Here is a 24,476-nt window from a genome sequence, read left to right as displayed (position 1 = left end):
GCCCCTGTGACATAGTAAGGGCAAAGGGCCGTCGGTGCCATTTTGATTACTGGCAGCCGACGGCCCATTGCCCTTACTATGTCACAGGGGCTTCCGCTGCCATTGGTCGACCCCAGTGACATAGTAAGGGCAAAGGGCCGTCGGCGCCATTTTGAGTGCTGGCAACCGATGGCCCAAGTCCAGGAGATCGCTCCCGGACCGCTCCTAGACCCCCGCTGGACCACCAGGGACTTATGGCAGGTCTTGGGGGGGGGGGGGGGGTCAGGAGGGTGGGGGGTTGTAGTAAATTAATTTGGAAGATCTTGGGGAGGGGTCAGGAGGGTGGGGGGTTGTTAATTAATTTAAAGGGTTGGGATGTTTTTTTGGGTTTTTTTTTTTTTAGGGGGGGGGTTCCCACAGAATTAGAAAGACAAAAGTTTTCTGATCTGGGGAATGGACCGAAATGGCCCTCCCCAGACCTGAAAACAAAATGGGGAGAAAAAAAATGTTATGCACTCCCCTAATTTGCTCCATAAGACGCACAGACGCCCGGGGACAGAGCCGGTTTAGCACAAATTTTTTTTTTTAATTTTCCCCCTCTGAATCCTAGGTACGTCTTATGGTCAGGTGCGTCTTATGGAGCGAAAAATACGGTATATAGATAAGGTAAACAAAAAATGTGTTTTTCTCTACCAAAGATGATTTTTTATAGGTATTTGAAATAAACACTAAAAGTATGTGTAAGCCCATAAGGATTAATAGGTAGAATATGAAAATCAATATTACAAGCAATTGACATTTTAAGTTACAAGAATCTGAGCTGATAGGAATTACTACTAATTTAAGCTAATTATCTATGACTCCAGGGATGAGTATATAAGAAAGTAAACTCAGAGGTGAGTGGGTAGAGGGGTAAGGTGGGAGGAAACTAAACAATTGTTAAAAGTACAGGCCTTTTTTTTTAATCTGTGCCCCACACAAGCAGGCATGCTTTTAGGTTTAGTTAATAAATTCCCCCTCCTAAAAACAAGGCTCACAATCTTATAATTATACACTACTTCCATAATAGCCACTAATATATAAATACAATCAGAAACAAAAATTCACTTACCGAGTTCTGGAAGGCTAGTGACCCAGGATTATCTGCAGTCCAGAGACCCTGCTCCTTCTCTGCTCATGAGTCCCAAGACTTTGCTCCTCCTCCGCACAGAGCCTTATGACTAGGTAACACCCCACCCCCACTCCAATCAATTTCTTAGTTATTCATAGCATTGTGCAATTTTACAAATTTTTCATTATTTTAGGCAGTCATGCATGCCCTTATTGTCCTATAGCTGGTGAAAATGTGAAATTTCAATACATATTCACATTAAAGAATTTTTCATTTTGTTTCAGTTTTAATGTAGAACACATTTTTGGGACAATACTAAGACTTAAATTTATTTTTTATAGATTATTGTATCTGCATTGTAATTAATTGCATTCTTTGACTTCAACTATCATATAAACTCCATCAGAATCTATGACTATTGTGTTCTGCGCTTATGAAGTAATTAATTTCCTCTTATTAAAAACAGAAACACTCTATACCCCTTTAAAACTCAATTGCACAAATATTCAAAGGAGTTTTGCATGTAAAGTTAGGCAGCAATATTCAGCAGATGAGTGAATCAGCTAATTAGCCAGATAAACCTATCCAGCTAACAGCAGGTTATATTCAGTGGTGCGGTCATACTGCTGAATATACTCAGCTATCTTAATGTAATCCGGCTAACTTTAGGACAGGTCAGCAGCATGACCACTAGGGATGTGAATCGTTTTTTGACGATTTAAAAAAATCGTCCGATATTTTTTAAATCGTCAAAAATCGTTAGAGTGCATGATACAATAGAAATTCCCCCGATTTATCGTGAAAAATCGTTAATGGGTTAGTGTTCACTAACGGGAGTTATTTGGGGGGAGGGCGGGAAAACCGGCACACCAAAAACAACCCCTAAACCCACCACGACCCTTTAAAACTAAACCCTTACCTTCCCCCACCCTCCCGAACCCCTCCAAAACGTTTTACGAGTACCTGGTGGTCCAGTGGAAGCCCCGGCACCGATCTCCTGCTCTCGGGCCATCGGTGCCATTTTGGCTGCCACTAATAAAAATGGCGCCGATGGCCCTTTGCCCTTACCATGTGACAGGGTATCCATGCCATTGGCCGGCTGCTGTCACATGGTAGGAGCACTGGCCGGCACCATCTTTAAAAATGGTGCTGGCCATTGGGCACCGGCCAGTGCTCCTACCATGTGACAGGGGCCGGCCAATGGCATGGATACCCTGTCACATGGTAAGAGCAAAGGGCCATCGGCGCCATTTTTATTAGCACAGCCGATGGCCTGAGAGCGGGAGATCGCTCCCCGCGCCCCCACTGGACCCCCAGGTAATTTTAAAACGGTTTTGGGGGGGTTCGGGAAGCAAAGGGGTCATTTTTAAAGGGTCAGGGTGGGTTTTTTGTTTATCGGCTCGGGCGTAGCCGATAAACAAAAAAACAATCGTGCCAGACTATAAAAATTGTAAGATTTGAATCGGAACCGGAACCAAACCGATTCCGGTTCCGATTCACATCTCTAATGACCACAGTTAGCTGGATAAATTATCTGGCTAACTCTGAATATCAGAGTTAGCTAATTTATCCAGCTAACTCCGCTCCTCCCAGAAATGCCTCCTGTCCACCCCCACAATGCCCCTGACTTATCTGGCAAAATTCTAGTTTCTAAATATTCTAGTTTTTCCATCTAGATGGATAACTTTTCAGTTATCCATCTAAATGGCTTTTGAATATTGACCTCATACTATACACACATAAATAGTATGTACACGCGGATATGCTATTTTATAAATATCAAGAGTACACATGTATTTTCCATTTCCTGCATACGTTTTACTAGCAGAAAACAGGGAAAGGCTAGGGACTTTATTGGGCATGGTTTAAATGTACACAAGGAAGATGCTATTTTGTAAGAGATATACATAAATGCATTACAGAATTTATTTGTACACTTTTACAATTGCTCATTGACTGGCACAAGTAAATTCAGACGTCTGCTGGCTGCAATTTTTGGATGGGAGGTGGGAGTGAACTAGTGGGGGTGCAGGGTGAATTGCTAGAGGATCTAGGTGAATTGGAGCTGGACAGGGTGAATTAGACGAGTGTCATGAGATGGAGGAGTGAACCCTTGGGCTGTTGCTGGGTTGTTGCTACCTGGGTGGTACAAGCACAGCCCAGGTACCAGCTGGCAGCAGCTGAGACAAGGCGAGATGAGAGCAGAGTCCAGGTTAGGGCAGGCAGCCAGCAGATGAGATGAGAGCAGAGTCCAGGTTAGGGCAGGCAGCCAGCAGAGAAGTCAAGATCAGGACCAAGGTTGAAGCAAACGACGAACAAGCAGGAGAAGAGAACCAAGTGAACATCAGGGTGGCGGCAATCAGGTGAGGTCAAAATCCGTTCCCTCAGCACCAAGAAGACTGAAGAGGCTGACAGGAAGTGGGAACAGAAAGGGCAGGAAGGCAAGGCAGGAGTAAGGCTGGGGTGAGGCAGGAACTGGAGGCAAAGGCAGGAGCTAGAGACAAAGGCAGGAACTGGAGACAAGACAGGAACAGGAGATAAGAGCAGGAATTTGAAGCAAGGCAGGAACTGGAGATAAGGCAGGAACATGTCAAGGCAACACACACACTGTAGACAAGAACACAGAAAGAGACCTGTTGCTGAGACGCTGGCTGATAGCAAAGACTTTCTTTTTATATTAAGACAGGATGTGTTTCATCAGTCAGCACCCCAGAAAGTCTTGGTAACAGGGCTTACAAGAGGTAGCCCTGGTGACAGGAAGTTCAAGCCAGGAAGTAGGATACTGTACAATGCAGGACACTATGCCAGGCATGCTGGGAATTAAGGGCGTATCACTGAGATATCGGTGAACTGGTGATTTGAGGTATATGTGCAAGTATTTTCAAAATGGTGTACGTGCATTCTTTAAAAAATATCTGCCTCTGTGTATAAATGAGGGTATTACATTTACATGACTTACTAGGGATGTGCAGAGGGACACCATACATTGCATTTGGGATTCGTATTCGTCAGGGGGCAGATACGTTGCATTCGGCAAGGGGGCCCCCCGGTACGTTCTATACGTCAATTCCTATTCGTTTCCCCGCTAAAATTAAATTAACTACAACCCCCCATCCTCCTGACCCCCCCAAGACTTACCAAAACTCCCTGGTGGTCCAGCGGAGGGTCCGGGAGCCATCCCCTGCACTCACACCCTCGGCTGCTGGTTTCAAAATGGCGCCGATAGTCTTTGACCTACTATGTCACAGGGGCTACCGGTGCCATTGGTCAGCCCCTGTCACATGGCCATCGGCACCATCTGGTGTTCCTACCATGTGACAGGGGCTGACCAATGGCACCGGTAGCCCCTGTGACATAGTAAGGGCAAAGGCTATCGGCGCCATTTTGATTACTGGCAGACGACGGCCCGAGTGCAGGAGATCGCTTCCGGACCTCCACTGGATCACCAGGGACTTTTGGCAAGTCTTGGGGGACCCTCCTGACCCCCACAAGACTTGCCAAACGTCCAGCATGGAGGCAGCAGCAGGATGAGAAGAGAGGAGAAACCGGCAGCAGGATTGTGACTACAGACCGCATCAAGGAGGCATGAGTATGGGCAGAGCATAGAGGAGGGCATAAGAAACAAGTAGCAGGAGAACACATAATGAAAGTAGACCATCCCCATCAGCAAATCGGCACAGGATCTCTGTAGTGAGGATGGGCCCAGCAGTTTTCTTCCATCTATCCGGCACAGGAACTCTGTAGTGAGGGTGGGCCAAGCAGACTTCTTCCATCTATCCGGCACAGGAACTCTGTAGTGAGGATGGGCCGAGCAGACTTCTTCCATCTAGCTGGCACAGGAACTCTGTAGTGATTACCGGCCTGGCTTGTTTGGACAAGTCATCGCTGAGTGAAAATTGTTACAGTTTTAAATGTTAAAATGTTAACTACTTGAGGGAAGGGGTGGGGACTCATGGCCATTTTCCTCACCTGGGCTTTTGGCTGGTTGAGGGTGACATACTTTGGGAGGGCCTACCCCTGGGACATCATGATAGCTGGGGACTGCTGCGTAGCGTTGACTCCTGGGAGGATGGGGATGGCACTGGTGGAGGCTCAGGCAATCTTTCAATGAATAGGGTAAAAGCAGATGTGAGGTTGTTGACAGAGGTAGCAATGGTGGTAAGGCTCTGCGTTACGGCAGCTGAGTGCACCTACAAGACATTGGTGATACTGATGTGAGCCCTCCTCAGATGCACCAGCTCTGCCCGTATGTGGTGCAGTTGGAGGCCATGCCTCCTCTTTGTGTGGTCAATGGTTTTGCGATTCTGCTGTTCCTCTGCTGATGGTGCTGCTGGTGGAGGCTGAGGCAATGTCTGCGGGACCAACACAGGCATGCCTGGGCTGGTGGCCTAATCAGGCTGGGTGTTTGTCGTATCTGGCTGGGGAATGGGCATGCTGTAGTGAGGTGGGGACTGGCCAGCTTGGTCCCATGGCTTGAGGCTGGAGAGAGTAAGATTCATATCCAGTTGCAGGGGTGAGCCTAGGGGTGCAAGCAGCTGGTGCTCTTCTGGTGGCTGCTGGAGCTGCTTCTCCTCCTCTTCCTCTCTCCATTTTGTCTGTACATCCAATTGGAGGGTTGCCGCACGAGCTGCTGCTGCTGCACTGCTGGTCCCTGGGGCTGTGCTGCTAATCGTGGGGGCTTGATGGCTGGGACCAGCAGTTTCCTGGGCAAGAGCTGTGGAAACAAAGAAGAAGACATAAGTATAAATGCTAGGAAGTACTCATGTAATGTTTGGCATAAGATGTGTACTTTATATCAGTTCATCAGTCTCTCAATGTGAGCATCTTATGCCAAAAAGATTTACATCTATAACAGACTTAACATTTACAGGTGAGGTCAACTAACCGGCTCCAGCTCGCATGGTATGCAGTTGCAGGGCCTCTTTCATCTCCTCAAATATGTCTGGCCCCAGCAGTTCAATCAGGCACTGATCCATGATGGGACAAGGGGCTCCTCTTCCCGTCTGTCGCTGCTACTTGTTCCTGCTTGCCACCTTGCTCTTCAGCTGTGCCTTTATATCATGGTAGCGGTGGGCCATCTGCTCTCCAGTCCTCCTGATTCCTCCGCGCTGGATATGGCCTGGGCAATGGTGCATCATATCTGTCTTTTGGCAGCTCAGTTCCTGAAAAGCAGATTGTAGTTCTCTAGGACCCTGGCAAGTAGCATCTTGTTGTCCTCCACAATGAGCTTTATGGCCCTTAGATGAGGCCAACCTGCTTCCTGGCTGCCAGATGATTGGGTTGCCACTTCTGGAGAGGTGTCACTATCCTCACTCTCACTCCCACTCTCTGCTCCTCTCCCTTCCTCCCACCCCCATCCTGTACCTGTCCTGCAAACTTCCCTCCCCTCTGCCCTCTGTCTATCCCTAGCCTGCCGTCCTGCTCCCACCACCCTCGTCTGCCTATCCCCTTCCCCCTCCCACCTCCTCTTATCCCTTCCCTCCTCCCTATCTCTACTCCTGTCCCTATTCCTACTCCTCCTCCTCCTATCACTCCTGCCCACCTCTTCCCTCCTCCTCTCCTCATACCTCTCTTCTCTCCCACGCCTCTCATGCTACATCCTCTACAGCTCCTCACCACAATTCCTCACCACCATCACTCCTCACCACCACTTCTCACCACCATCACCACTACTACCACCACCAGTCCTAGAATAAACGGTACTCCATCATCACTCAAGCAAAACTGGAGTATGTGAAATATGTGAAATACATTTACACATCACGTATTCCTGCTTTATACATACTACAGAAAACATCACACTGCTAACATTTGTTTACCCCCATACCATTAAACATCTGAGGTTTGTGGCAAGCATGTGGATTGAACTTGGGTTCAATCCATAGGAAATTGAAGTATTGCCCTTTAAGAACTGAATGGGTTTTAGAAACCTTTAGGCATGGTATCCAGACCAGCAGTGGTTTGAGTTTAATGCCGTCTCAAAACTCTGCTGGAATTTTAGTTAACATATCATTCATTAGTTTATGTGTGCATGTAATTCAGTCTCTGGCCTGGCAGAAGTCGAATGCATTATTCATTATTGATTAACTTGCAGTCTATTTTTCTATACCAGATTTATTGATAACAAGTAGAGATAAATATGACACATTTGATTAGTAATGTAAAATGTAATTATATAATACCAATGATAGATAAATGAATACTACTGATGAATCCTATCATCTTAATAACAGTGGAGATAACATATTATTTTGCCTAACAAATACATCAGTATACTTTGTCAGAACTGTAAGACAAAGTTTTTACAGCTTTGAAAGTCATTAGAAGATTTTCTAATGACTGAAGGAACATATTAGCATTTTAGAATTTGAAGTCATCTGTTAGAACCATTTTTGAGAAGCCTGCTTGCAGGAATACAGACAAGTCATGGGGAAAAGCCAAATGAAGAAGTCAAAGGCCAAACCTGTAGTAATGGAGATTTGTCATAAAAATCATGGTGTGCTATAAAACCAACAAAAGTGAGAAACATTTGCAATTCTTTGAACCAACAGTGCAAACAGTGTGATACTAAATAAATAAAATAAATGTATTTTATTTAAAATGTATTTCATCCAAAAACCTCAAAATAACGTCTCTCCAACCAGAACAAATAATCCCTCTTCCTCCCACATAATGATACTTTCTGGACTTGAAATGTTTAACCTCTGTTTAATATGCACATTGTTATACTTTTTCCACAATTGTTAAGAGAGTTACAATTTAAATTTTGTAAACCATTATGATGGCTTTACCAAATGACGGTATATAAAAATCAACAAATAAATAAATAAATAGATATAATACATTCCACAGCAAATTATACAAAGTTCTAGAGGACTTTTGCTTGAGTCTTAAAATTAGCCCTTAAGGGAAAATCCCCCCTAGTGCTTTAAGGTGAATTTTAAAAGCCCGACATGTGCTTTTAAAATGCATGAATATGTCAGGCCATCGTGGAAAGATTAAATGATTTCTTTGCTTCGGTGTTTACTGAAGAGGATGTTGGGGAGGTACCCGTAATGGAGAAGGTTTTCATGGGTAAAGATTCAGATGGACTGAATCAAATCACGGTGAACCTAGAAGATGTGGTAGGCCTGATTGACAAACTGAAGAGTAGTAAATCACCCGGACCAGATGGTATACACCCCAGAGTTCTGAAGGAACTAAAAAATGAAATTTCAGACCTATTAGTAAAAATTTGTAACTTATCATTAAAATCATCCATTGTACCTGATGACTGGAGGATAGCAAATGTAATCCCAATATTTAAAAAGGGCTCCAGGGGTGATCCGGGAAACTACAGACCGGTTAGCCTGACTTCAGTGCCAGGAAAAATAGTGGAAAGTGTTCTAAACATCACAATCATAGAACATATAGAAAGACATGGTTTAATGGAACAAAGTCAGCATGGCTTTACCCAGGGCAAGTCTTGCCTCACAAATCTGTTTCACTTTTTTGAAGGAGTTAATAAACATGTGGATAAAGGTGAACTGGTAGATATAGTATACTTGGATTTTCAGAAGGCATTTGACAAAGTTCCTCATGAGAGGCTTCTAGGAAAAGTAAAAAGTCATGGGATAGGTGGCGATGTCCTTTCATGGATTGCAAACTGGCTAAAAGACAGGAAACAGAGAGTAGGATTAAATGGACAATTTTCTCAGTGGAAGGGAGTGGACAGTGGAGTGCCTCAGGGATCTGTATTGGGACCCTTACTTTTCAATATATTTATAAATGATCTGGAAAGAAATACGACGAGTGAGATAATCAAATTTGCAGATGACACAAAATTGTTCAGAGTAGTTAAATCACAAGCAGATTGTGATAAATTGCAGGAAGACTTTGTAAGACTGGAAAATTGGGCATCCAAATGCCAGATGAAATTTAATGTGGATAAGTGCAAGGTGATGCATATAGGGAAAAATAACCCATGCTATAATTACACAATGTTGGGTTCCATATTAGGTGCTACAACCCAAGAAAGAGATCTAGGTGTCATAGTGGATAACACATTGAAATCGTCGGTTCAGTGTGCTACGGCAGTCAAAAAAGCAAACAGAATGTTGGGAATTATTAGAAAGGGAATGGTGAATAAAACGGAAAATGTCATAATGCCTCTGTATCGCTCCATGGTGAGACCGCACCTTGAATACTGTGTACAATTCTGGTCACCGCATCTCAAAAAAGATATAATTGCGATGGAGAAGGTACAGAGAAGGGCTACCAAAATGATAAGGGGAATGGAACAACTTCCCTACGAGGAAAGGCTAAAGAGGATAGGACTTTTCAGTTGGAGAAGAGACGACTGAGGGGGGATATGATAGAGGTGTTTAAAATCATGAGAGGTCTAGAACGGGTAGATGTGAATCGGTTATTTACTCTTTCGGATAGTAGAAAGACTAGAGGGCACTCCATGAAGTTAGCATGGGGCACATTTAAAACTAATCGGAGAAAGTTCTTTTTTACTCAACGCACAATTAAACTCTGGAATTTGTTACCAGAGGATGTGGTCAGTGCAGTTAGTATAGCTGTGTTTAAAAAAGGATTGGATAAGTTCTTGGAGGAGAAGTCCATTACCTGCTATTAAGTTCACTTAGAGAATAGCCATTGACATTAGCAATGGTAACATGGCATAGACTTAGTTTTTGGGTACTTGCCAGGTTCCTATGGCCTGGATTGGCCACTGTTGGAAACAGGATGCTAGGCTTGATGGACCCTTGGTCTGACCCAGTATGGCATTTTCTTATGTTCTTATGTTCTTAGGCTCCCAGGAGATTTTAAAAGCCGCCCAGATACATGCGTAAATGTCTCAGTGCGCACAGCTCGGAAGTTTTCAAAAAGGGTCAGGGTATAGGCGTAGTCTGGATGAGGCATGGGTCTTTCAGAGCTTGAAGTTGAGATGTGCGCGTACATACTTATGTGATCTGCGCGCGCCGAGGCCCCCTGCCATGCTATTGGATGCCATGTAAGTTATAAAATAAAGATAAATAGGCAGATCTGCAGGGTTTTAAGGGTTGGGGATAACTAGGGGGAGTGAAGGCTATTAAGCCAGGGGGGTTTGGAAGACCCATCTCTTAACTGGGAAAACTGAGGATGAACTGGTAAAACTGGAAATGGCGTTGGCGCGCACCACTTTTAAAATCCCCCGATTTATGCAGTAGAAGCATCATTTGAGCACAAAATTAGGGGCACATCTACATGCAGCCAGGCTATTTTATAACATAAGTGTATATATATGTTTAAGTTATAAAACAGCTGTGTCCCTGGGTGCGAGCTAAGGAACATGCACACCAGTTTGAAAGTTACTGTCAATATGCACAAGTTTGGATAAGATTTTCTATGACATTTTTTTTCCCTTCTAGGAAATTAAATCCTTGGGCAAAAAAGGGGCCATTGGAAAACTATAGCAGCAACCTAACTTGCAGGGATTTTTTGGCTTGAAACACCAGTCACTTTATTTTCAGTTTACTTATAATGAATTTTTAGGAATCTCACCTTTTACTTTCATTCAAAATGGAATTCTGTAAGGTTGAGGGGGAGTTCTTCATTTTCTCTGTTTTGTTTTGTTTTTGTTTTTTTGTCTATAGCCATCTCTACAGCTCTATTATATCATTTCTTTAGCTCCTTATTTTTAAGATTTTCTTGCTCATTTTTTTCTTTTCAAGTTTTATTGTTCTTTTCTTTTCTAGTTCCCAGTTGTCTTTAGCTAAAAAGAAGGGAAAAAAAAGTATGTAAATAGTAGATAAGGAGTTGCTAAAGCAAACAGGTTTCCGTTTACATTTTTGCTTTAGATATATTTGTTTATTTTATTTGATATTCTGCTTATAAAGAAAAATCTAAATGGTTTACAATTCTAAAGAAAACATACACAATTCCACCCTCCAAAAAACAAGTCCATAAATGATCTACAACAGTAACCACAAATTAACATACCACAAATACAGGGGGAAAAAAAGCATATTCCCACACACATACATATTATTGGTGATCTACAGGTCAAAATATCTAATAAAAAGACAGCGATTAATGCTACTATGCCAGTGTCTTCATATATTCAATCAACCTATGTTGCCCCGATGTAGAAAGGCATGAATAAAAATGTGTGATGAATTTCAGCACATATATTCTTTTCTCGTGCACTAAAAAAATTAACTCCCGATGCAGTGAGCTAATAGTATACAAATGCATCGGGCATTTAACAAAGCACATAGACCTAAAAATGTGCATAAAAATATGAATAGTATGCATAAATCATGTTAGATGCACATTAACCATGGTTTATGTAAAACATGATTTAGACTCACAAACCATGGTCTTAGGAGAACAAAACATGTTTTATTGTGTGCAATGTTTTGTTTCCCTAAGTTGTGGTTAATGTGCACAGAACATGATTTTGGAGCATGAACCATGCTTTATGCACACCGTGTGCTGAAAACATGATTTCTGTGCATAAAGGTTGTACACCTAAAAGTTGAGAGCATAAATTGGCTCAAAAAAGTTGTGTGCACAATTATGCATATAAATGCAGAGTACAGGACTCCAAAACCATGAACTCCAGGTTCTGTCCCATAGACTAATACTAGCCCCAAAAACTTTGACTAGAAGTTAAATTTCCAACATTAAGAAAGCAGGAGTAAAGCCTCCACAGCTCTCTGCATTAAGGAGTAATAGTTAATTTCTTGATTAACATGGTATTTGCACAGAAGAGTGCTAATCTGTGTGCACGTTTTTACTCAGGGCTGTGCGCACATTTTTTGTGCAAAAAACCTCTTTACTACATCTGGAGTTCAGTTCTACACATAAAATTGTCTGCAATACTGTGCACTGACGTGTATGCACAGCCTAGCACACCTTATTATATTGGGGTCTATAGTTTTTTAATGTTTTATTTATGGAATTTTAACAAGTTAAAGCACATATTTGAAAGAATTAAAGTTAGAAAATAAATGTAGCACAATAATTCAATCAAATAAAAAAATAAGGAAATAAAACACCCTGAATGTGATCCATCTATAAAGTACCCAATAAATATAAGGGAAGTTCCAATGAAAATAGGAAAAGAAGACAAAAAAACAATATAATACAAACACATATCAATGAAATATTGCAGAAAGATTAGGAGATGCAAATCATATGGTTGAATCATTGGGTTGAATCACAATGGTTGAATATCAACTATCCACTTCCATCAGCTGAACACACCCCAAGTTATGCAGGAAACTTGGCATCAAGAAAACTCCTAAGTGTTTAAGGGGCAAAATAGACATAATGAAATTATCCAATCTAATCATACATTTACATGGGTATAGCTGGTAAAATTCACTTCCTAAAGTAACAATTTCCTGGTGCATGTTACACCCCGGGCGCAGATGGCTGCGACCGCTGTTGCTCACCTCTTTCTTCACATCCCTGACTCAATTGGGAAGACTTGCGGCCTCAGCCAGCCGTCGTCGGCCTGCTGCTCCCAGGCCTCCCAGGGCGGCACAGACATGGCCCACCGCCATCTTGCTTTCGGAATCACTTAGGCCGCACGCATGGGCCAGTCTTAAGCACGTCATGGTGGGAATCTCGGGGGCGTCCCCTCCGGATGACATCAATCCTCCTGCACATTTAAGCCGGCTGGCCCTGCCTACCTACGACTTGGCAATGAGTTCCCTCTTGCTAATTCCACTTTGCACACTGAAGGACTCTTTGTTCCAGCTTCTACTTTTGTGGCGTGAGACCTCCAGGGTACCTGCTCCTCGGGGGCCTCTCCTTTGTCTCTGGCTATCTGTTCCTCAGAGGGCCTAATGCCTTGGACATCTGCTTGTCCTGTTCCCCGGGGCTTCCCTGGAACCATCACTACTCCAGCCATGAGTACTCCGCTCTGCAGACCAATAGCTTTTCTACTGAGGACCTCTCCAGTGTACCCCGCTCTGCGGACCATTACCATCTCTACCGAGGATCCTCTCCGGTGTACCCCGCTCTGCGGACTATTACCTTCTCTACTGAAGATGTCTCCGGTGTACCCCACTCTGCGGACCCTTACTATACCTTCTGAGGACCTCTCCGGTGTACCTTGCTCTGCGGACCATTACCATCTCTACTGAGGATCCTCTCTGGTGTTCCCCACTCTGCGGACCATTACCATATCTACTGAGGACATCTTCGGTGTACCCCGCTTCACGGACCATTACCATCTCTACAGAGGACTTCATTGATGTACCCCGCTCTGCGGACCATCATTATCTCTACAAAGGACTTCATCCCTGCACCCCGCTCAGTGGACCATTACCATCTATTCTGAGGTACCCTCCTTGGGCACTCCCCATTCCACTGACCAGTGGTACCTCAGTGACTGAGAGTCTTTCTCTGGCACCCCCCGCTCCACGAGTAGTGCTGCTCTTTCTCTTTAATAAAGACTCTGGACTTGAACTATGTGTGATGTCAGCTGGGACCTCGCCTCCCGACAGTGAGGCTCACGGGGCTCCTCCCCGTGGGCGGTACCATCTCTCACCTTGGCCCAGGGCCCACACACACACACACACACACTAATCCTAACAGTACATTTAATTATTTACAAATAAAACATTCACAATCAATTAAAACGTTTATGTTTATTTATATTTTGTATATTTATACTTATATTTATAATAATTACATTTTATTTTAAGTCGTTCGCTGCTTTATCTATAAGTTCATAAGTCATTCACTGCTTTATCTATAAGTATATTTATACTTATATTTATAATAATTTAATTTTATTTTAAGTCGTTCGCTGCTTTATCTATAAGTTCATACGAAGTTAGCCCTGTTATCTGTACCCTCTTGTTTGTTGTAATTTCCAACTTTGGTTCTATGTAAACCGACGTGATATGTACTAGTACAGGAACATCAGTATATAAAAGCCTTAAATAAATAAAATAAATAAAACAATAACCACACAAAAATAGATCTAGTACACAAAAACAGCTCAGTACAGAAGAAGCAAAAAGGCTAACTAACATAACCACTTTGAACTTGATTGAAATCCTGATGAATACATAATCAGGTGCTGAAAGCTAAGCCAAACAAATATGTTTTCAGCAGTTTCTTAAAGTCCTTAGTTCAAGGAGACAGCTGCAAAGATATGGGCAAAGAATTCCATAATGTAGGACTTGCCACTGAAAAGGTCCTCTCCCGAACCCCAGCAAGTCTAACACAGTGGATAGAAAGAACATCCAATAAACCTCTTCAAAGATCTCAAGGCTTGATCCTGCTGATAGAGATGCAGCATGGAATTTCCCATAGTAGTGTTATTACCCAGCAAATTATCCACAACTAGCGCAATCTTGTATTGAATTCACCAATATAGCTCCAAAAGGAAAAGGGTGATATGATCACTTCTGCCAAGTCTGATTATTAAACGTGCTGCTACATTTTGTAAAGTTTGCAAAGCTCTTATGGCAACGGCAGGTAATGTGACATATAGAGAGTTATAATAATCCAAACTGGGCAATATCAAGGCCTTTTCAGAACTTACATTGATCCAGAAGAAATTTCAAGGGGAAGCTTATAAATGTCTAATTTCACAGTACTAAATAGTGTAAGTTTGGTACAGGAATTACTACCACTAGTCAGCATTAGGGGTGTGCATTCATTTGAAATGAAAATGGAAAAATGGGACGAATAAGCCCATTTTTTTGTTTTGTATCAAACGAACAGATTTTGACTCCCAAAACCTGAAAATTTTAGCTTTCATTAATTTTCAACAAAATATTGCAAACAATGCACATGATTTGTAGTACTTTGCCGAAAACAAATGTGAAATTTATAAGACCATAAAACAAAAAACAAAAAAACAAAATTAAGTGCAACACTAAACCAAAAATTAAATTTTTGGCCATGGTCATCCCTAGTCAGCATACCTGGCAAAGGTTTTATTTCAACCAGTCAGAAAACAGGTGTGTCATGAAAGCAAGCACATGCAAAACCAGACTATCGGCTTTTGAGAAATGATTAGTTTTATAGACTTCTTTACATGCAGGGAATCAGTAATGATGTTACAGGTTTTTGATAAATTGAAAAGTAAATCCTGTGCTGGTGCAAGGGTCTGCAGCCATCCTAAGCGGCGATGATAGAACAACATCACATGATCTCCCTCTCCGCCCGAACCCCACAGATCGCATACCATGAACCTCCAAAGCCCCGTTCACACACCGCGACCTTTCCCAGCTCCAGGGCACTCCACCTTCATTCACTGCTTTCAAAAATCTTGCCCTCAAGTCTGACTACGGTGCCCCACCCACTTCCTGCGCCTTAGAAGCTACCTAGCCTGCCTAAAGCTCCCGCCGGCCCTGTGGATGATCTACTTTCTAGTCAAAAAGTCATGCTTTTTCAGGAGAATATTTGTCCCCTCCCCACAACATTTAGGAGTAGATTTTAAAAGGGTTCCGCGCATAAGTTATGCACGTAACCCTTTCAAAACCTCCCTGAGTGCGCCGAGCCTATTTTGCATAGGCTCGGTGGTGTGCGCAAGCCCCGGGACGCGCGTAAGTCCCAGGGCTTTGCTAGGGGAGCGTGTCGGGGGGTGGCGTGACGTTCGGGGTGTTCCGCGGCGGCGGCCGATTGGCGCGCACGAGTTACGCCTGCCTGGAGCAGGTGTAACTTTCACGATAAAGGTAGGGGGGTGTAGATAGGGCTGGGGGGTGGGTTAGGTAGGGGAAGGGAAGGGAAGGGAAGGTGGGGGGAGGCCGAAGGAAAGTTCCCTCCGAGGCCGCTCAGATTTTGAAGCGGCCTCGGAGGGAACGGGCAGCACACGCAGGGCTCGGCACGTGTAAGGTGCACAAATGTGCACCCCATTGCACACGCCGGCCACGGATTTTATAAGATATGTGCTGCTACGCGCGTATCTTATAAAATCCGGCGTACTTTTGTTTGCGCGGGCGTACATTTATAAAATCTACCCCTTATTTTTCTTGTCACCTCCCCCAGGATAATTTCCCAGTGATGCTAGTGCCCCTAAAAATGTGAGAGCTGAAGAGGAAGTCTCTTCAGTGCCCAGCAATAATAATGGTAATGTTTATTTTACTATATCAATTTTCAATAAAATATTTTAAAATACTGAACAATGAAAAAATGAATAATACAATGTTACAACAAATGTAAATTAACAAAAATAAAAAAAACCCAAAAACTACAAACAAACCAAATAAAATAGAACTTAAAATGAAAAACTGAAATCTGTACTAAAAATCTTATATAAAAAATGTTCTCTATTGAGACTCAAACACATCGTGTCTATAACATGCCTGCAGTGCATACCAGTCTGCACATGAATCACTTATATCATGACTCAGAGCTGTGTAGCAGAACCTCAGGGCCAGCCTCAGATTACTTTTTAAAAATAAGTAATCCCTTACCACAAGTCAGTGTTTAAAGAAAGGTAATCTGCAATAGATCTCTTTGACAGCCTTACATTTCAGCCAGTCATAAGTTCAATAACAATACAGTACTCTTCTGAACAAACTGGTTTCTGATTATCTTAATCTCTAGCAAACTCAGAATGCCCAGCTCACCTGCCCTGCTGCCAGGAGCAACCTAGTACCTGAATGGTTGATAATTAATTTGGCACAATATACACTCAACGAGTATAGATTAGTCCAAAAGTGGCAAAAGATAGGTATGGGAATAGACCTAAGCCCAGAGGAAAATGTTGCAAGAAATGCATTTGATCTAATAAATTGCAGTCAATCAACATCCAAACTAGACAGCAGGGGAAATTTATAACAGAATTCAGTGTTAGAATTGAAAATTGTGTGATGCCAGTGGTAAAGATAAATAGAAGTGAAGCAGAATAAAAGGACATTAAGAAGTGGGAATACATCAATGTACTGTTTGCAACCTATGTATCTCATTGTTTGCAAATAGAATTACTGTCTTTTGAGATTTTTAAAAAATTTGTCGGCCTCACTTCTTGTAAAGTGGTTACCTGCTACAGTGTGAATAATACATTACAACTAAGCAACACAGTATATGAATATTTTACAACTACGTATAATGTCTTTGGGCTATTCTTATGGTGGTTCAATAAAAAGTATTAGGACCTGGAAAGGATCAAGTCCTCCAGGAATAAAATGAGCACAAAATCTCTGCTTTTAATCTACCCAGGCTCGTTCAGTCTAGCCTGGAGACAAGGAACAGTAATGGGTGCTCTTGAAGGAGTGCTACTTTGCTAAAGTTTGCCCCTGATCTCTATCTACACAGGCATTCAAGCATCTGATTAAATTTGTACTTGAAATAAACGAACTGATAGTTTTATATTATTGCAAAAAGAGTTTAATAGCTTGAGTTAGAAAAGCATTAAAACAGTTGGTGCAGCCACTGCAGCCCAGCGAATATTGCACAGAGCAGGGGTGGCCAACACTGGTCCGCGAGAGCCACAAACGGGCCAGGTTTTCAGGATATCCACAATGAATATGCATGAGATAGATTTGCATACAATGGAGCAGTGCATACAAATCTCTCTCAGCAGATTCATTTTGGATATTATGAAAACCAGGCCTATTTGTGGCTCTCAAGGACCAGAGTTGGCCACCCCTAACACAGATCACTGAAACATGATACTCTCAGACTCAAGTCCTCAAATGCTATTTTTGCCTCCTTGGCAGCCCTGCAACTTGCTTTTTCTCTCACTGTACGTTTGATTATTTTCTACGGCGATCTTGTGAGGTGGCACATAAACAATTGCGACTGTGGTTCCATGCCGGAGAGGGATGCATATTCATTTGGTAAGTGCTGGGATCACCTGCATGAGTGTAAACATCACACGGCCTCAGTAAAGGTGTAGGCTGCAGCACACTGACTTACAGGGCAGGCAAAGCAAAAAGTGTACAACAAAACTGCCAGTTTGTTCTGACTCCTTGAACAAGGATTGCACAACAATACACTTACTTATTTTATTTATTTAGACACTTGTCTTGAAATGCCTTCAGGGAAAAAAGTAAAAGTAGTATGCGCATTAACTGTACTTTCTCCATGTGCATATTTGTATAGATTTATTTATTTATTTAGAACTTTTCTATACCGACTTTCCAATAACAGAATTACTGATCAATTCGGTTTACATTCTGAACAATAACAGTGACAAGTAAATGTCTTACAAAGAACAGGTAGAAATAACTTGGAAATAAATATATGGGGTTAATAACATAATAGTACATGAAGCGGAGCCTAATGTAGGCAGAGGTAGTAAATCATAGGCGTAGGGCTGGGTATTGAGTTTTGGACTGCCAAGGAGTTGAAGTTGGTTTGAAAAATTCTTTGGGGGATTCAAAGAAGTTCTAGAGCTGATCCGAATAGTTCAAAGAAGTTCAAGAGCTGATCTGAATAGTTCAGAGAAGTTCAAATAGTTCAAAGAGGTTCTGGAGCTGATCTGAGTAGTTCTTGAAGGTTGTTTCTTTGGGGAGTTCAAAGAAGTTCTAGAGCTGACCTGAATAGTTCTCTTGTGGGTAGTTTAAGAAATACAATAAAGGGGTCCTTGGCAGGGATAATTCGGCAGGTTGATGTTATGGAAAAGCTTGGTTGAAGAGCCAAGTCTTAAGTCTTTTTTTGAAAATGATGGGGCATTGCACTGATTTGAGTTCTGACGGGAGGGTGTTCCAGAGTTTGGGACCAGCTTTGGAGAATGCTCTTTTACTTAACGCTGATTTCATCGGTGGAACCTGGAGGTTGTTTCTGTAGGCTTGTCTCAATGGTCTGGTAGAGGTGTGGAGTTGGAGAGGGATTTTGAGCTCGAGTGGGGCCAAGTTATGTAGTGCTTTGTGTATTGATGAGAGCACTTTGAAGAGTATTCTGAATTTGACGGGCAGCCAGTGAAGGCTTTTTAAAATGGGAGAGATGTGGTCTCTTTTGTTGGTTTTGGTTAGGATCCTTGCCGAAGCGTTTTGCAACATCTGTAATGGTTTTATGGCGTTTGCGGGGAGGCCCAGTAGAAGAGAGTTGCAGTAATCTATTTTCGTGAGAATGATTGCTTGTAGAACCAATCGGAAATCTTGAAAATGGAGGAGTGGTCTAAGTCTTTTTAAGACTTGTAGTTTGAAGAATCCATCCTTTACGATATTATTGATGAGAGCTCTGTAATCCATTCGATTATCAAGTATAACTCCAAGATTTCTGACTTGTGGGGACAATGTTAGTTGAGTGGTGAGGATGGTATTGGGAAGTGTGTAGGTTCCATCTTGAGAAATGAGTAGGTATTCTGTTTTGTTTTGATTAAGGATTTATTTATTTATTTATTTTTAACTTTTATATACCAACATTCTTGCATTAAATGCAAATCATGCATTTAATTTTAATAAAAATAAAAGGATAAGATTTAGGCTTGTGAGTAAGTTGTTGATGGCTTGTTGGCATGTATTCCAGAAGTCCAGAGTTTTTTGGAGAGATTCAGTAATTGGGATCAGTATCTGGACATCGTCTGCGTATAAGTAGTGGATGAGATTTAAGTTGAGAAGGAGTTGGCAAAGTGGAAGGAGGTAAATATTGAATAAAGTTGGTGAGAGTGAAGATCCTTGTGGGACTCCCAAGTTGCAGGTGACTGGTTGAGATTCCTCCCTGCTGACCTTGACCTTATATTGTCTGTTCTTAAGGAACGATTTGAACCAATTGAGAGCCATATCTCTAACTCCAATGTCTGATAGACGATCTATTAATGTGTTATGATTGACCGTATCAAACACTGCTGATAGGTCTAGGAGGATGAGTAGACAAGGATGTCTCTTCTCGAGATTCAGTAAGATGGAATCCGTTAAAGAGATAAGGAGGGTTTCTGTGCTTCGGGATTGGCGGAAACCAAACTGGGCTGGAGAAAGAATGTTGTTATTGTTTAGGTATTCTGTTAGTTGTTTATTTGCTACTCGTTCTAAGATTTTAGCGATGAATGGTAGATTAGCTATTGGGCGAAAGTTGGCCGGGATATCTGGTGAAAGATTAGGTTTTTTTAGGAGTGGTTTTATGATTGCCATTTTGAGGGGGTTAGGAACTAGCCCTTGAGATAGGGAGCAATTGATGATTTGTGCAATGGGTTTGGAGATGGTTTTAGCGCATGAGATGAGGAGATTGGTGGGGATGGTATCCTGAGGATATGAGGAAGGTTTGATTTTTTTTTAGGATATTTTCTATCTCTAAGGATGAGGTCAGTTCAAATTCTCCAAGGCATGTCTTTTGTGATGGGCAGGTGATCTGTGGTGTAACTGGCGTATAATTGTTGTTGTTCTTGGACTGTGTTAGTAGGTTTGGGATCTTATTCTTGAAGTAGGTTGCCAGTTCTTCTGCTTTGTTTGCCGCTTTATCATCTGGAATGGCTGACAATGGAGGTTTAGTGAGGGAGGAGACTAGTGAAAAAAGTGCTCTGGGGTCAAAGATGAAGTGGTGTATTTTTTGTGAGTAAAAGTCTCTTTTTGCTTGGAGGATGGATGTTCTGTATAGGTGCATTGTGGACTTGAATGTCGAGAGGTTAGTAGATGTTGGGTTTTTACGCCAAAACTTCCAGCCTTGTCATACTACAATAATGTAATGCTCACATTGAGTCAGTTCCAAGTTGTTTTCTAAGTTGATCTTAGTTGTTTTTTAATATATTATACTGTATTATAGTTCATCTGTTCATTATATTATATTTGATATGTTCCATGTAAACCGCCTACCCGGCGTTAGTTATCTTTGTTAAATGTGAACCGGAGTGATATGTATTGTATACAGGAACTTCCGGTATATAAAAACCAAAAAATAAATAAATAAATAAATAAATAAAACAAAGTAGTTCTTTTTTTCTGAGTTCTTGTTTTATGGATTTTAGTTTTGGGGTGTACCAGGGTTTTCTGTTGTCTTTGTTTGCTTGAGCAGTTTTGGTGATAGTTGGGCATGTAGAGTCGGCCACTTTTTTGGTAATGTTGTTCCAGGACTGTATGGCTGAGTCTGCGTTTGTGAGGTCCAGATTGTTAAGTTCTGCAGATAGGCTGTTGTTGATTGTCTCCTGGCTACATATTTTCTTGAATTGGATAGTGTTATTTTGCTTTTTTGGGGGGGTAGGTGTGTTTATTTTTAGTACGGTGTTGATCAGTTTATGGTCTGACCAGGGAACTGTGAGGCATGTAGGGTGGGAGGAGGGAGAAAGTTCCTGGTTTATGAAAATGAGGTCCAGCGTATGACCTGCTTTGTGGGTAGTTTCTTTAATTATTTGTTTGAAACCCAAGAAGTTTAGTGCATTTAGGAATGTTTCACAGCTAGGAGAGTGAGGAGATACATCCACGTGGAGATTAAAGTCCCCCAGGAGAATCGCTGGTGTGTCGGTATTGATGTGCTTTGTTATATTTTCTATCAAAGGTGATGGATCGGTTTCAAGGTATCCTGGGGTAGCGTATATAAGACCTATTTGTAGGTGGGTGGATTTGAATACTGCGAATTCCAGGGAGTGTGATGATGTTGTAGTTTTTAGCTCCATTCCTAGTGTTTTTCTTGCTGCAAGGAGGAGACCACCACCTCGTTTTTTGAGTCTAGGAATAGAGAATATGTTGTACGAGTGAATAGGTAGTTGATTGATTGTAGCGATGTCTTCTGGTTTTAACCATGTTTCAGTGATTGCAAATAGGTCGGTGTTTGTTTCTAGAAGGTAGTCATGCAGGAGGTGAGTTTTCTTAGTCAAAGACTGTGCGTTCAACAGTGATAAGGTGAAGAGTGAGAGGCCTAGTAGTTGGTTTAAGGGTGAGATGATGATAGGAATGAATCTTTTTTGTAAAGAGTGTGGTGTAGCTTGTTTTTTTGCTGCGAGTCTTTTGACATTGTGAATGATGGGGATGGTTGATATAGCCATGTATGGTTTTGAGAGTAGTATAGTTTTGCTGGGCTTACTTTAGTGGTGGGCCGTTGAAGTGGTGGTAGAAATAGGATAGTAATGAACCTGGGGTGTAAATTCTGATTAGAGGTCAGGGAGATAGATCTTTGCTTGCGGAGGGAATGCAGTAGTACTGGTTGAGCTTGAGAGTTGTTCTGTACTTACTGCAGTTGTTTGGTTGTAAACCACAGTATGGAAATGTTTAGCACCAATGAATAAAGGTAATCACATATTCAAGCGTTCCCACATTTTCTTCATGATAAAGAGATTTAAGTTGCACCTTACACTTCAGCAAGAAATTCCTCCTGCAAATGAAGATAATAAAAGCAGTCCTATTATTCAATGTAAAATGCTGGGCTCACCAGGTGAACCATGTAGCTATTAGAGCTTCTGACTTCAAGTTTTAAATGAAAAATATCAATAATGCACTGCTGATTCAAAAAGAAAAATGTTTATTGGATAAAAACTGGAAGAAGACTACTTCCCCTAGTGCTTACTCCTCTCTGAAACTCATGTATTAATTTGCAACATTTTTGCAAGAATAGCTAAGCACAGAAAAACATGTAAAAATGCCCCAAAATGTGGAAAGCAAAATGACAACATTTTGTTCTTTTTGCTCCTTTTTCCACACATAGTCCCTCTTGCAAAAAATGCCCAGAATTTTCAGCCAGTCTTCGTAGTAAGCTTTTGTATATAGTCTGCTACATGCAGACATTTACTGAAATTCATAAATAATGAGCTTCTGTGCTGCAAAAACATGCAAAGCAGTTCATTTATGCTGGGGAGAGAAAGTGGCAGGTCTGGGGCTGTGAGGGAGTAGAGGACTGGGACTGTTGGAGGGGCAATGTTAGGTGGTACAGCATATGTGTTGCGGTCCCGGGCCATGCCCCGGTCCCTTCTCCTACCTCGGGGGCGGCCCGGGCCGTTTCGGGAAGGTTTCAGCCCTCCAGGTCCTCCAGCGTGTCTCTCCCTCCTCGGGAGAGACGCCGACGGCTCGACGCGGCTGGCCCCGCCCCCTGACGCGCGCGCGCGGGGAGGAGCTCCCCTTAAAGGGGCCAGCGTGGGAAAATCCTTACTGCACCTGTGGATGACGTCAGACGCCCTCAGGGTATATGTACCCTGCATCTACTTCTATCCAGTGCCTTGCAATAAGGTTCCCGAGGTTGGTTTGTGCTGCTGTGGTCTTGGTTGTCTTCGTCCTTCTTCTGCCTTCCCTCCGCTGTGGATTCTTCTGGTTTGACCCCTGGACTGGCTTTGGATCATTCTTCTGGCTCTGACCCCTGGACTGGCTTCGGATCGTTCTTCTGGCTCTGACCCCTGGACTGGCTTCGGATCGCTCTCTGGCTCCGACCTTGGACTGGCTGCGGACCGCTCTCCGGATACCGACCCCTGGACTGGCTACGGACCTCTCTTGGACTCCGACTCCTGGACTGACTTCTGGATTTCCTACGACCTGCTGGAGGCGCCAGCCGTCCGGACCCACGACCTGCAGGAGGCGCCTGCATCCGGATCACCTACATCCTCAGGAAATCACCTAAGTCCCAGCGGCCATGTCCCTACAGGCTCCTCCTGGGGGGACTTCGGCTTCCAGGGTGAATCTCCTAAGTCCCAGCGGCTGGGCTCCTAAGGGCTCCTCCCAGAGGAGTACCGGTCTCCAGGGCAAAGAGTCTTCTTCTTCTTCGGTCCAACTGCGTCCATCCGTCCAGTAAGGTTTTGTCCTTGGTCGCAAAGGACTTCTTCTTCGACCAGAGCGTCAGCCAGCTTCGAGCTTCCGAACCGCCTCCTGGTTGGGACTTCGCTGTGCACCGCCACAGCATTCCACCTTCTGTTCCAACCAGCCCAAGGGTCCACGAACGTAACAGTTTGCAAGGCCATGGACCCGGCGGACCTTGCAGGTCTGAAAGCCATTCCCGGCATAGCCCAGAGGCTGCAGCAACAACAAGCATGCTTAGACACTCTGACGGCCACGGTACAAGCCTTAGCCGACCGCGTGACTGGAACCTCTGCTGCTAGTTCCAATGCACCCACAGCTGGGGCTGCTGCTCCTGCCCCTATCCAGATGCCAGTGCCGTCACGATTCTCCGGAGATACGAAGCTTTGCCGAGGTTTCTTGAATCAATGTTATATCCGGTTCGACCTTCTCCCGCTTCAGTTCCCAACTGACCGAATCAAGACCAGTTTCATTATTTCCCTTCTGGATGGGAGACCTTTGGCCTGGGCATCCAACCTTTTAGAATGCCAGGACCCTCGTTTGAACAGTCTAGTGAACTTTATTTCAGCATTCAGGCAGGTTTTTGATGAGGCTGCCCGTAAACCCACCGCTGCTTCTGAACTGCTACAACTACTGCAGGGCAACCGGCCCTTAGCAGATCATGCTATGGACTTCCAAACCCTCGCTGCCGAATTAAACTGGGGAGGTGACAGCTTACATAGTATCTTCCTGGAGAGTCTCTCTTCAAGATTACAGGATGAGTTGGCAGGCCGAGATCTTCCCGACGATCTGAA

At 43.1% G+C, this 24,476-nt stretch overlaps 1 long non-coding RNA gene across 1 annotated transcript in view; it reads right to left on the bottom strand.

The window, feature by feature from the left end:
• Positions 1–24,476, bottom strand: part of LOC115088731 — a 175,392-nt gene that overhangs the window by 112,128 nt on the left and 38,788 nt on the right. Inside the window, exon 3 of the long non-coding RNA XR_003855843.1 lies at positions 10,619–10,829. This is a non-coding gene — a long non-coding RNA (uncharacterized LOC115088731). The remainder of the gene's footprint in view (positions 1–10,618; positions 10,830–24,476) is intronic.

The sequence above is a fragment of the Rhinatrema bivittatum genome, chromosome 3, assembly GCF_901001135.1.
Source record: "Rhinatrema bivittatum chromosome 3, aRhiBiv1.1, whole genome shotgun sequence".
Taxonomy (NCBI): domain Eukaryota; kingdom Metazoa; phylum Chordata; class Amphibia; order Gymnophiona; family Rhinatrematidae; genus Rhinatrema; species Rhinatrema bivittatum.
Note: the sequence above shows the minus strand (reverse complement) of the source record. Positions and strands in the feature narration are given on the sequence as shown.